Raw genomic sequence first — 15,000 nt, 5'->3', positions numbered from 1 at the left:
CCACACACCCTAATCCACACAACCTAAACCACACGCCCTAATCCACATGCTCTAAACCACACGCCCTAAACCTCACACCCTAAACCTCACACCCTAAACCACACGCCCTAAACCACACGCCCTAATCCACACAACCTAAACCACACGCCCTAATCCACATGCTCTAAACCACACGCCCTAAACCTCACACCCTAAACCACACACCCTAAACCACACGCTCTAAACCACACACCCTAATCCACATGCTCTAAACCACACACCCTAAAACACACACCCTAAACCACACACCCTAAACCACACACCCTAAACCACACGCTCTAAACCACACACCCTAATCCACATGCTCTAAACCACACACCCTAAAACACACACCCTAAACCACATGCCCTAAACCACATGCCCTAAACCACACACCCTAATCCACACGCTCTAAACCACATGCCCTAAACCACACACCCTAAACCACACACCCTAAACCACACACCCTAATCCACATGCTCTAAACCACACACCCTAATCCACATGCTCTAAACCACACGCCCTAATCCACATGCTCTAAACCACACACCCTAATCCACACACCCTAAACCACACACCCTAATCCACACGCTCTAAACCACACACCCTAAACCACACACCCTAATCCACACAACCTAAACCACACTCCCTAATCCACATGCTCTAAACCACACGCCCTAAACCTCACACCCTAATCCACACAACCTAAACCACACTCCCTAATCCACATGCTCTAAACCACACGCCCTAAACCTCACACCCTAAACCACACACCCTAATCCACATGCTCTAAACCACACGCCCTAATCCACACGCTCTAAACCACACACCCTAATCCACACACCCTAAACCACACACCCTAATCCACACGCTCTAAACCACACACCCTAAACCTCACACCCTAAACCACACACCCTAATCCACACAACCTAAACCACACGCCCTAATCCACATGCTCTAAACCACACGCCCTAAACCTCACACCCTAAACCACACACCCTAATCCACATGCTCTAAACCACACGCCCTAATCCACACGCTCTAAACCACACGCCCTAAACCTCACACCCTAAACCACACGCCCTAAACCACACGCCCTAAACCACATGCCCTAATCCACACACTCTAAACCACATGCCCTAAACCTCATGCCCTAAACCATACGCCCTAAACCTCACGCCCTAAACCACACGCCCTAAACCTCACGCCCTAAACCACACGCCCTAAACCTCACGCCTTAAACCATACGCCCTAAACCTCACGCCTTAAACCACACGCCCTAAACCTCACGCCCTAAACCACACGCCCTAAACCTCATGCCCTAAACCACACGCCCTAAACCTCATGCCCTAAACCACACGCCCTAAACCTCATGCCCTAAACCACACGCCCTAAACCTTATGCCCTAAACCATACGCCCTAAACCTCATGCCCTAAACCACACGCCCTAAACCTCATGCCCTAAACCATACGCCCTAAACCTCACGCCTTAAACCACACGCCCTAAACCTCATGCCCTAAACCACACACCCTAAACCTCATGCCCTAATCCACACGCCCTAAACCTCACGCCCTAAACCACAAGCCCTAAACCTCACGCCCTAAACCTCCCAACCTAATCCACACGCCCTAAACTTCACGCCCTAAACCACACACCCTAAACCTCACAAGCTAATCCACACGCCCTAAACTTCACGTCCCTAAACCACACAACCTAAACTTCACAAGCTAATCCACACGCCCTAAACCGCACGCCCTAAATCCTAAACCACATGTCTTAAACCACACATACTAAACCTCACACCCTAAAACTTAACGGCCTAAACCACATGAACTAGTTGCTTAGAAGTTCCCTTGAGTTCCTCTGTGACCTCATGGACTATTACTCATCTTGCTCTTGGAGAGATCTTTGTTGGTCTCCACTCCTGGGGAGGGGAACGATGGTGTTGAATTTCCTCAATTTGTACACAACCTGTCTGACTGTGGATTGGTGGAGTCCAAACTTTTTACAGATGTTTTTGAGATCTTTTCCAGCCTGATGAGCTTCAACAAATCTTTTTTCAGAAATCTCCTTTGTTTATGCCATGATACACTTCCACAAACACGTGTAGTGAAGATCAGACTCTGATAGATCCCTGCTCTTTAAATAAAACAGGACGTCACTCACTCACACCTGATCATCATCCCACTGATTCTAAACACCTGACTCTAATTTCGTCTTCAGATTAACTGCTAATCCTAGAGGTGCACATACTTTTAACTCTCACAAATATGAACTGCTTAAAGTTCAGTCAGATGAAACTCCTTCCCTAACAGGGCCACAAGTGTGAACTTGAAGTCTTCATAGCAGTCTTGGCCCCTTGTGGAGTTTTGGAGTAAATGATAAAAGAACTGAAGTCATTCTGACGGTAAGAGAGAGATTAAACAGTGGCGTATATCAGCGTGTGCACAGCTGTAATGTTGAATATGGAGATGAAAACTGCGAGGTCACGAGCTCCAGAGAATAAAAACACAAAAACCTCTTCACTGCTTTTCTATTGTGAATACAGTAAAAGGACAGCAGCACAGAGAGAGAAGACAACCGCACTCCTCCATTCATTCTCCAGCATTTATCAGCGCACACTGCTTTCTCCTGGCACTGAGATTTATAACTAAGAACATTTCAGAAAGAGACTGAGCAACAAAAAGAAAAAAGAAGAGTAGGAATGGAGGGGAATATCTATGAAAGGCAGGAGGCATTTATACGCTGAAGAAAAGCTGATTGCATTCGAGAGAGAGAGAGCTGAGACTCAGAATAGATTTCTGAAAAAGAAAAAAGAAGCGGAATGATAGAGCAAGAAGAGAAATAATTGATAGATTAGAAAAAAGATGAATGTTGGGCAGAAATGCTGCTTTTTTCACAACATATGAAGACTGGAGACAGTTCCGGCATTCCAACACTGATTTAACACCTACTCCACTCAGACGTGTGAATTTCCTTGAACACTTACACACCACGTCTTCTTCACACTCTATACAGGGTCACAGCAGCTCGCTAACTAACTCGCTAAAGAGCTAGTGTGCTAAATAGCATTCTCGCTAACTGGCTAGTAGCGCAACAGCTCCATCTGTGTCGTGTGCAGACGGAGGAATAAAGTTCAGTGTGAACACGTTATTGCTCTGGTTTATAAAGAGCTTCAGCTACGAAAAAGGAAACAATTAAAGAGTCTAGCAAAGGATTCTGGGTAAATTATGAAGTGTGCAGGAAAGCTGATTAGTTACTCATCTAACACACTTCACTGCAGACACGTTGCTTTAACAACATAATGTAGAAGAACTAAAGCAGAAAAACAACCGTGAATCTTTTTTTATCTTCAGTTTTTCTACATTTTTTCTTTTTCTTCTATGTTTTTGTTTTATTCTGCTGTCATCAGCGTCGTCTTTCTTTTCTCTTCTTCTATTTGGATCTTCAGCTTTTTCTCTTATTTTTAATGGTCAGTTTGTTCATCTTTCCATTTCCTGTTTTTCTCCACATTATGACAGATTAAAGATGTTTCCTCTTCTTCATCTATGATTATGATTGTGTGTGTGTGTGTGTGTGTGTGTGTGTGTGTGCATGTGTGTGTGTCATGACAGTGAGAGATCTGTGCTTGGAGGAAATGTAGGTGTGATACAGGTGTGATGTGCAGTTCCTATGTGTTTATTACACGTCTGAGGAACAGAGACGATCCAACCTGACCTCCGGCTCTGTGTTCCAGATAACAGAGCATTAATGGTTTATTTATAAACCACCCACAGTGCATTATGGGTAATACACACATCCTCCTCACACACGATTATCACTGTATGTAAATATAAATGGTCTGCACTTATATAGCGCTTTTATCCAAAGTGCTTTACACTGTGTCTCATTCACCCATTCATTCACACACACTCACACACACACACACTCACACACCAATGGTAGCAGAGCTGCTATGCAAGGGGCTAACTAGCCATCGGGAGCAACTTGGGGTTCAGTGTCTTGCCCAAGGACACTTCGGCATGTGGAGTCATGTGGAGTCATGTGGAGTCATGTGGAATCATGTGGAGTCATGTGGAGTCATGTGGAATCATGTGGAGTCATCTGGGCTGGGAATCAAACCGTCAATCCGCTCTACTACCTGAGCCACAGCTGCCCATGTACACTACAACACCAAATAACCATCATCAGGAAGAACAGTGTGTGTGAGTGTGTGTGTGTGTGTGTGTGTGTGTGTGTGTGTGTTTTGCGAATTGGGAGGTCTCACACATCACATGCATCCCCACACAAAAACAGCATTTCAATAAAGTTTAATTTCAAAAGATATATATATATACACTATATCTTAAATGCTAAAATTGATGTCTATACCGGTCCTTCAAGCTTCTACACACTTCTTCACAGTTCTACACTGGTTCTTCAGGGTTCTACACTGGTTCTTCAGGGATTATTTGGATAGTTAAGGGTTCTAGGCTTCCCACAAGGGAAACATTCTGTTGTAGGGTTCTCCAGAGAGAAGGACAAACCCTTTAGGGTTCTAGATTTAACCTGGCTTTCTAGCAGTATATAATGCTCAAGGCAAGTTATTGTTGGAATTTGGATGTGTGTGATGTGAACATGTTTTACTGATGTTCTCGTACATGATATTATCCTCCATAAGGACATGTTTCCCACCCTGCACTGCACAATGCTCTGCACCCTGCTCTGCACCCTGCTCTGCACCCTGCACTGCACCCTGCTCTGTACCCTGCTCTGTACCCTGCACTGCACCCTGCTCTGCACCCTGCTCTGCACCCTGCTCTGTACCCTGCACTGCACCCTGCACTGCACCCTGCTCTGCACCCTGCACTGCACCCTGCTCTGTTCCCTGCTCTGTACCCTGCACTGCACCCTGCTCTGTACCCTGCACTGCACCCTGCACTGCACCCTGCTCTGCACCCTGCTCTGCACCCTGCTCTGTACCCTGCACTGCACCCTGCTCTGTTCCCTGCTCTGTTCCCTGCTCTGTACCCTGCACTGCACCCTGCTCTGTACCCTGCACTGCACCCTGCACTGCACCCTGCTCTGCACCCTGCTCTGTACCCTGCACTGTTCCCTGCTCTGTACCCTGCACTGCACCCTGCTCTGTTCCCTGCTCTGTACCCTGCACTGCACCCTGCTCTGTACCCTGCACTGCACCCTGCACTGCACCCTGCTCTGCACCCTGCTCTGCACCCTGCTCTGTACCCTGCACTGCACCCTGCTCTGTTCCCTGCTCTGTTCCCTGCTCTGTACCCTGCACTGCACCCTGCTCTGTACCCTGCACTGCACCCTGCACTGCACCCTGCTCTGCACCCTGCTCTGTACCCTGCACTGTTCCCTGCTCTGTACCCTGCACTGCACCCTGCTCTGTTCCCTGCTCTGTACCCTGCACTGCACCCTGCTCTGTACCCTGCACTGCACCCTGCACTGCACCCTGCTCTGCACCCTGCTCTGCACCCTGCTCTGTACCCTGCACTGCACCCTGCTCTGTTCCCTGCACTGCACCCTGCTCTGTACCCTGCTCTGCACCCTGCTCTGCTCCCTGCACTGCACCCTGCACTGCACCCTGCTCTGTTCCCTGCTCTGCACCCTGCTCTGCACCCTGCTCTGCTCCCTGCTCTGCTCCCTGCTCTGTTCCCTGCTCTGCACCCTGCTCTGTACCCTGCACTGCACCCTGCTCTGCACCCTGCTCTGTACCCTGCTCTGCACCCTGCTCCCCTCCAGCCTCTAACATTGATTTTTTTTTTTGTCCTTGGCACAAAGTGCTATGTTTGGCAGAAACCCAACACTGCTCATTACCCTGAAAACACTATCCTCACTGTGAAGCATGGTGGTGGTAGTGTCATGTTGTAGAAACTGACTCAGTGGTGCTGGAGCAGTGGATTCAGGAGCAGAACAGCGCCGATCATACTCTCCTCCACATGAGGGTGTAATAATAACACAAAGTGAAATTAAACTACAAACACTGTAGCAAATAAGAAATTCCAGAGTGAAAAGTAATGACCGGATAAACAGCCATGATAAACTCAAATTCTAGCACATTCACAACATACGCTAAACACACACACAGCGGTCACGCGCAGTTTCACACTGTGACCTAGGGTTTCATTTTTCTGTCTATACCTCAAGAGAAAATGCAGGTTTAAAAAGCTTTTTGCAAAAAAGTTTAATTTGTCAAACGTGTGTGTTCATGTGGACTAAAACACAGAGAACTTAAACGACTCTTCCAGAAATCTGTGCGTGTGGCTGCCGAGTCCTCTGAAGCTCAGAGTGAATCTGAAAAGCACGTTAGTGACGTGTTGAGTAAACATCCAGCTCCATCTCTCTCTCTCTCAGCCTGAGGAGGAAAGGGAGTGTTTAACCCTGCTGTAATGCACACTACTCCTCATGGCTGTGTCTCAGTTCCCTCTTAGTCTTCTCCCCAGTGGTTAGATTTGATCAGATTCAGCTGCTCATGCAGGCTTATGTTGGAAAAATCATTTAAACATTTTAATTATTTGTTCCCTGTGAATGAACAGGTGTATAAGGTGTGGTTTTGACCTGAACGGGGCAGAAGGTGTTAAAGCAGGAGTATGTGAGCTAACCCTAATCCTCTGGATCAATCGTCCACTCGACGCCGTTATTGACCCGCAGCTTCCTGCGGCTTGGCTCAATAACGCTCCGGCTGTGTGATTCTGAATATCGGCAGGTGAAAGGAGGATTAGGATTGAGCTGTGTATGTGTGTGTGTGTGTGTGTGTGTGTCTTAAAATGTATTGGTATCGACCATCCACATCTCTACAATCCCAGCACAGCATTTCAGAGAAAAAACAGACAGTAATGAAATGCAGGAAAGAGAGTAGAAAGAGGCTGAGACAGATGTGGGGGAGGGGAGAGAGAGAGCGAGAGACAGAGAGAGAGAGAGAGAGAGAAAGAGAAGTATTAAAGTGCTAAGAATTTTCCAGTGTACTGAAACTCATCATATTATTCAGCAGTGAGGTGACAGGACCCATCATCATCATCACCCTCTTCATCATCATCATCATCATCACCATCATCATCATTACCCACTTATCGTCCTCCTCATCCTCCTCCTCATCATCACCCTCTTCATCATCATCACCACCCTCTTCATCCTCCTCCTCATCATCATCACCATCATCACCTTCTTCATTATCCTCATTATCATCATAAGTCATCATAACCACCTTCTTCATCATAACCTTCTTCATCATCCTCATCATCATCATACAATCATCATCACCCCTTCATCATCTTCATCATCATCATATAATCATCATCATCACCTCTTCATCCTCTTCCTTATCATTTACATTTACAGCATTTGGCAGATGCCCTTATCCAGAGCGACTTACAGAAGCACTTTGAAGTCTCTATTAATGAATACATGCTGATACGGGTTCTCTAGGTTACTGACTAAGAATATCACCAGTCTAAAAACTCTGTTGGAAGGTAATATAGTAAGAATAGCACACAGACAACACAATTTATTAAAGTGCTAATTGAAGTACTTCAGGAAGAGGTAGGTCTTTAGATGTAGTTTGAAGACCACCAGTGACCCAGCTGTTCGGACATCTAGGGGAAGTCCATTCCACCACCTAGGTGCTAGAACAGAAAAGAGTTCTGATGCAGGTCTTCCTTGTACCCTGAGAGATGATGGCACTAGTTGAGTGGTGCAAGAGGATCAGAGGGAGTGTGGTGCAATGCGGGGTGTGATAAGTACTTTTAGGTAAGTGGGTGCTGGTCTGTTTTTGGTTTTGTAGGCAAGCATCAGTGTTTTCAATCTGATGCAGGCAGCTACAGGAAGCCAGTGAAGGGAGCGTAGCAGTGTGGTTAGGGTTAGGCACACAGGCAGACCTGCCCAGGAGTGAGGTGCAGTAGTCCAGTCTCGAAATGACAAGAGACTGAACCAGCACCTGAGTGGACTGTGTGGATGGAACTGGACGAATCCTTCTGATGTTGGAAAGGAGAAATCGACATGAGCGAGTGAGATTAGCATGTGAGAGGAAAAGGACAGTTGAATGTCCATGGTTACTCCAAGGTGGCGTGCAGTAACGAAGGTGGGATCAGAGAGTTGTCCAGGGAGATCACAAGATTCTGACATGGTGATGAATCACCTGGGATGAACAGCAGTTCCATTTTGCTGGGATTAAGTTTCATGTGATGAGCTGACATCCATGATGAGATGTCTACCAGACATGCTGAGATCTGAGTGGAAACGTGAGAGTCTGAATGAGGGGAGGAGAGGATGAGTGGAGTGTCATCCACATAGCAGTGGTATGAGAACCCATGTGAGGACATGACCTCACCGAGAGATCGAGTACAGAGGGAGAACAGAAGAGGGTTATCTGTGGGGAGCAGATGTGGATCTCCTTCACGGCACCTGAAATCCAGTTCACAATTGGTTCTTGTGGTTGACTGTGTCAAACACTGCTGAAAGGTCGAGGAGGATGAGGACTGATGACAGTTTGGCTGATCTAGCAGCATGTACCTTCTCAGTGATGGCCAAAAGGGCAGTATCTGTGGAATGTGTTGCTCTGAAGCCAGACTGCTTAGGATCTTGGAGGTTGTTCTGTGAGAGATATAGAGAGACAGTTAATTGTAGACAGTGCATTCGAGGATTTTAGAAAGAGAGAAGGGATACCGGTCGGCAGTTGCTGGTGTCTGAGGGATCCAGAGTGGGTTTCTTCAGGATGGGAATAACCCTTGCTCTCTTGAATGCCGACCAGATGTTATGGAGCCATTGATGATAGTAGTGATGAAGGGGAGGAGGTCTTGTGAGATGGTCTGGAGCATTGTGGAAGGGATTGGATCCAATGGGCAGGTGGTAGGATTGAAAGAAAAGATGACTTGCAGGATCATTTCTGTTGCTAGATTAGAAAAATGTGCCAGTAAAAGAAAAGGGGAATCCTGAGCATGTAGTGTAGGATTTGGGGTAGAAGTGAAGGTCTGGCAGACTTTCTCAATGAAAAAGGTGGCAAAGTCTTCAGCAGTCAGGAAGGACGGAGCAGAAGGAGCTGTTGGGTTAAGTAGTGAAGAAAAGATGTTGTGCAGAAGTTTCCAGCTTTTCCTTATAGAATGCAGTCTTAGCAGAAGTCACTTCAGATGAGAATTTGGACAGGAGAGCACGGTAAGAGGCAAGATCTGTGCCAAGTTGTGATTTCTTCCACTTTCTCTCTGCTGTTCATAGATCTCTCCGATTGCTTCATAACATATCTGATAGCCATGGATCTTCCTGGGTTTAGAAGATAGAGGGCAGAGGAGGTCCATGGATGAGGAAAGTGTCTGTGGCTAACTGCAATGGTAGGGAGGAAAAGGAGTCGGGATCTGGAAGGGATGATAGGGTGCAGGAACCTACGAAGGAAGGGGAGATAGAGTGGAGGTTTCAATGAGTGGGAAAGAAATATTGATAGCTGGTTTTAGGCAGGATAGAGAAGGTGATGCTGAAGGATACCAAGTGATGATCGGAGATGTGGAGTAGGGTAGCATTGGTGTCTGTAGATGGAGAGGGGCGGCTGAAGACCAGGTCTAGAGCGTTTCCTTCCTTGTGTGTGGGAGGGCAGCTGTTGAATGTCAAGGAGAAGGAATGCAGAAAAGGGAGAAGGCAAGAGGAGGACTAGAGCTTGTGAGAGGGAGGTTGAAGTCTCAGAGGACAGTGCTGTTGGCAGGGAAAGACTGAGGAGCATGTCCATTCCTTCAAGAAAGTCTCCCTGGGGACCAGGAGGGTGGTAGATGACACCTGCCAGCTTCTCGTGGAGTGTGAGAGAAAGCATAAGCAGAGGATAGAGCAGCCGGTGTAGCTGAGTTCTGTGGAGTTGTCCAGGTCTCAGTGCCAGAAAGTCAAGAGAGTAATGGGAAACTAAAGCGGAGATGAAATCTGCTTTCTTTACAGCAGACTAACAACTCCAGAGCTAACCTACCCGTCATCACAAACGCTACAGAAAGATTCCACCATGATTTCTGCCAACATGTTCTAAAATCTCTCTAAGAGAGAGAGAGAGAGAGAGAGAGAGAGAGAGAGAGAGAGAGAGAGAAAGAGAGACAGAGAGAGACAGAGAGAGACAGAGAGAGAGACAGAGAGAGAGAGAGAGAGCCAGAGAGAGAGAGAGAGCCAGAGAGAGACAGAGAGACAGAGAGAGAGACAGAGAGACCGAGAGAGACAGAGAGAGAGACAGAGAGAGAGAGAGCGAGAGTTTGCATATGTGTATAGAGGTAAAGAAGAATGGTAGAGGATTCAGTGTGAGGTCACTTTCAGACGCTACTGAGTTCTGAAACAGAATTAACGTTAATGCTGTGCCGTGTGTCACATCACTTATTCATTTAAACACACACACACACACACACAAGTTAAGCTACAGAAATACAGCATCACTGTGACACAATCATCTAAAAGTGGTCAAATCATTAAAAAAAACCTGTACACACTCACACACACACACACACACACACACACACACACACACGTGTCAGTATCAGCCATTTTTATTTTCCACAGTGAGTTTTATAAAACCGAGTTGATGGCCTCGGCTCCATGACGGGCGGCTCGTCTCTCAGATATACTGAACGTGTGTGTGTGTGTGTGTGTGTGTGTGTGTGTGTGTGTGTGTGTGTGTGTCGGCTGTGTCTCAGTCCTCGTCTTTACTAATCCTCCGTGCCGCTCTCAATTCCTCGGGGCTCGACTTCACCAGGCTGAATCTCAGGATGTGTTTGTGGGTCGAGTCGAGGTGACTCGTCTCAGCGCTCGTGTGGTCAGAGGTCTCATTCTCCATCTCTCTATTCCAAAAAGTACACAATCCAAACCCTGAGCTGATCACACACACACACACACATACACACACACACACACACACACACACATATAGCTGGAATTTAAAGTGAAACACTCTTCATGTTCCTTCTTCTTCAGCAACAGAACAAAATAAAGAACAGGTGAGATTTTACTGTCGTCTTCCTCATTCCTCAGTCCTCCTTTCTTTCTTTCTTTCTTTCTTTCTTTCTATCTCTCTCTCGCTCTCCCACAGCTTTCTCGAGGTTTTGATTGATTGACAGTTGATTGAACTTCCTTCATGTCTTCAGTTGTCTCTCTGAGGGAACCGTTAAAAGGTTCTAACAACAAATTATTTCCCTTTTCATGCAGGTTTCCAGCCCTCTATTTATCTAATGAATCCGTAAAGAACCCTTGATCCGAGAGTATTACCCACAATCCTCTGGGTGATGTTATCAGGTGTAAATGGGCGGAGTTTGTCACTGATCGCTCTCGAGTCATTAGCGTGGAGTGTGTTTAATCTGTGAGTGTTGACTTCAGGATTCATCGCTAATAAAAGCCCGCGTGTTCACTGATGATGAATCGACTCGTCTCACTGCGGTGGGAGGAGCTTGTTTACCAGCAGCTTCAGGCTGCGTCCCAAATCACTGTAACCTGATGATTCTGCGGCCTTTACACACTCATCTACATCATTATTTTTCAGTTTCAAGTTCAGGTTAAACATCAGGACGTTCTCGTGTGTTAGTTGTTTATTAAATAAGGACGTGATGTAATGAAGAGCTGTAACTGGAGCTAAATATAAATAGCCTGTGTGCTAATATCACTATAAATTAAAGTGTACATACAGCTAGTAGGCTAACATTACACTGAGTTACTGTTATTCATCTGAACTCACTGCTGTATCATCACCACACTGTTGTATCTCTGGGGGCGGAGCTAAAATTGCATAATTATTTTTTTGACCATGCCCACTCTCGCATTTTGATTGGTTCACACCTCCAAGGTGAATTCTCTGCCTTTATCAGTCTCTGTCCATGCAACGGAAAACCTGCAAACAATCTATTCATTTAAAAATGTCTCATTCTTATTAAAACGGCAGATATGTACAATAATATCAATTTAATTTAACAATAAAAATCTCCGAGCTGAGAGTTTGGGAGTGGATTATCCTCCGCCTCTGATTATAAGCTGTAAATCTTTTCCACAGCAGTAAAGAGACGTATTAATACGTGACATATAAACTGTAAAAATGTTTCGCTGAGTGAATCAGAGTGAAGACATGGAGCTCGAAAGCAGGGATTTATGCTAACGTGCGGACGAACTAAAGTGAAATGTTGTGTATAATTATATTAGTTACGCTTCACCTTTGAGAGCGAAATGGAAGTGATGTATGGAATATATATGCTAATCGAGCTGTCAGAAGTTATTAATTAGTGTTTATCCACAAGTACACACACTCAGCAATCATCATTACTTAAACCCCTCCCACTGTGTTACATCATAACCAGAAATAAACTTCTAGTTTCTAATTCCTTGGATATTATTCTCTAGAGTGAGGGTTACCCTAACCCTAACCCTAACCCTAACCCTATGTAGATGTAGCGTCAGTATCTGTATTCTCCATGCTTAAAACATCTTAAATCTCGCACCCTAAAATGTTCTTGATTGATTTGCCTAGGGTGCTACACAGAAGAGATTGAGATGTGAGATTATTGTGGGATTATTATGAGATTATTTGGAATCCGCTGAAACAGAAACTGTAGATGAATTTCTGCGGATCTGCTCAGTGTGAGAGGTTTTTGTGGACGTGTGGAAGAGATGATGATGATGGTGAAGATGATGATGAAGGCCAGTCTTCAGATGATGGACACGTGTGTGTTTAAAGGTTAACCAGATTTTGGTTTTTCATTACACTCTTAAGATAACAGCTTTAATTAAAGTGCATTAATTAATTTATATCTAACTTCAAGTCAAGTGAAAAGAGAAGATTTATTTATTCATGTATTAACTCTTTTTGTTTTTATAGAGTTTCAGTCTCTGATGTTTATTGACTGAAATATTTTCGATAAAAATACGACCCACTTTCAGATCAATTTCACGCGTCCATTTATTTAATGAAAGCGAGCGGGAGCCGTCCCGAGGTCACGAGCACTAATTAATCTTTATTTATCCGAGCCACAGAGAGAGGAAGTGTGAAGTATAGATATTACACACGTCTCATGTACTGAGGATAAAAATAAAGGAAACACGCTGTTCCTTAATCTCCTGTGAGCTGATGAGTGTATTATAGAAACTTCAGAAAAAGTTTTGTACTTTTAATGAAAATGAATCTGCAGCAGGTCGCGTGGTGAAGATCATCATCAGGAAAACAACAGCACAGAGAAGAAAGGGTCTGAACTTCACTCTGTATCGCGCAGTCGGAGTTTAAACACAGAGAAGCCACTTTCATCACTGATCAATAAATTGTTTGTATCTTCACACATAAACTCAGCATCGTGTGAACATTTAGATTACATCTGTTTACATCTCTCACAGCCTGAAGTCCACTGATGTCCATGTGACGATCAGAATTCAGCATCAACATTAACATAAATACGGTGAGAGTCCTGTCAGAGCTTATGTCCATCTCAGGGTCCGTGCTTTAATAAAGCGTTAAAAATAATCTCGTGAAGAATAATGAATAATTTTTTCTAATATAAAAAAGAAATGACTGAAAATGGCTGAGAGTCATCTCTACACTTTTACTCTCATGAGATACATCTGGATTTATAAATATATATAAAAATGCTAATTAGACATGCCCACATACGACCCTGACCTCCTAACATTAGCTAGGTCACAAATTAGCTCGCATTAGTCACACGCGGGGGATTTCAGTCTGGAGTCTCGATTTACCTCCTCAATTTCTCAAATCTGTCAGAATAACGTTACCATGACAACCAACATCAGCAATGTTGGCTCAGCAGTTAGCTCAGCACACAGGTTCTGTGGCTAAAGGGGGTACCACACTGTTATCCTCTAATCCTGGACAAGATTGGTTTAAAGCTGTGAAGTTTATTTAGTGACAGAATGTTCCTGTAAACTTCTGAATTCATTCTGCTGCTCCATCACGAGTTCATCATCAATAAAGATCAGTGAGAATGTTCCAGAAGCAGACATGCAAGCCCAAGCCATGACGCTACCTCCACCATGTTTCACAGATCAGCTTGTATGTTCTGGATCATGAGCAGATCCTTTCTTTCTCCACACTTTGGTCTTTCCATCACTTTGGTAAAGGTTCATCTCGGTTCCAGAACTTTTGTGGATCATCTCTGTATTTCTTTGTGAATTCCAGTCTGGATTTCTGATTCTTACTGCTGATGAGGGGTTTACATCTTGTGGTGTGGTCTCTATATTTCTGCTCTCGAAGTCTTCTTCGGTGGACTGTGAGACCTTCACCCTGCCCTGTGGAGGTTGTTGGTGATGTCACTGACTGTTGTTTTGGGTTTTTCTTCACAGCTCTCACAGTGTTTCTGTCATCAGCTGCTGTAGTTTTCCTCGGCCGACCCGTTCGGTGTCTGTTCCTCAGTCCACCAGCGGTTTCTTTCTTTTTCAGGACATTCCAGATTGTAGTATTGGTTATACTCAATGTTTCTGCAATGCCTCTGATAGATTTTCTCTCTTTTCTCATCTTCAAAATGGCTTGCTTTTCTCCCATAGACAGCTCTCTGATCTTCCTGTTGGTTTATCCTTTTTAACAACAAATGCAGTCTTCACAGGTGAAACTGAAGTTTAAACCAAGAGTAGATTTTCTAGATTTTGTAGATTTTCTAGCTATTGATGTTTAAACAATCAATCTAACAGGACACACCTGTGTAACAAGAAACACCTGTCAGTCACATGTTCCAATATTTTTGATCACTTGAAAAATGGGTGAGTTCAAATAAAAGGTGCCATGCTGTAAGTTGTTGAACACATCTAAATGCAAATATGAAGAAATGAAAGCTGTAATTTTGATCTGATCTCAAACACAGATGTCTACAGTCTATAGCACAAACAAGAGAATTGACCTTGCTGTTCCAATACTTTTGGAGGGGACTGTAGCTCCGCCTCTACATCAGAATTTATATAAATACTGAAAAGAGTTGTTGACTAATGTGAGCTTGTCTACTAGCAGTTAGCTAAACAGCTAGTTAAGTTCGTGCAGTATGATATGT

Source organism: Ictalurus furcatus, chromosome 27 (genome assembly GCF_023375685.1).
Source record: "Ictalurus furcatus strain D&B chromosome 27, Billie_1.0, whole genome shotgun sequence".
NCBI classification, from domain to species: domain Eukaryota; kingdom Metazoa; phylum Chordata; class Actinopteri; order Siluriformes; family Ictaluridae; genus Ictalurus; species Ictalurus furcatus.
Note: the sequence above shows the minus strand (reverse complement) of the source record.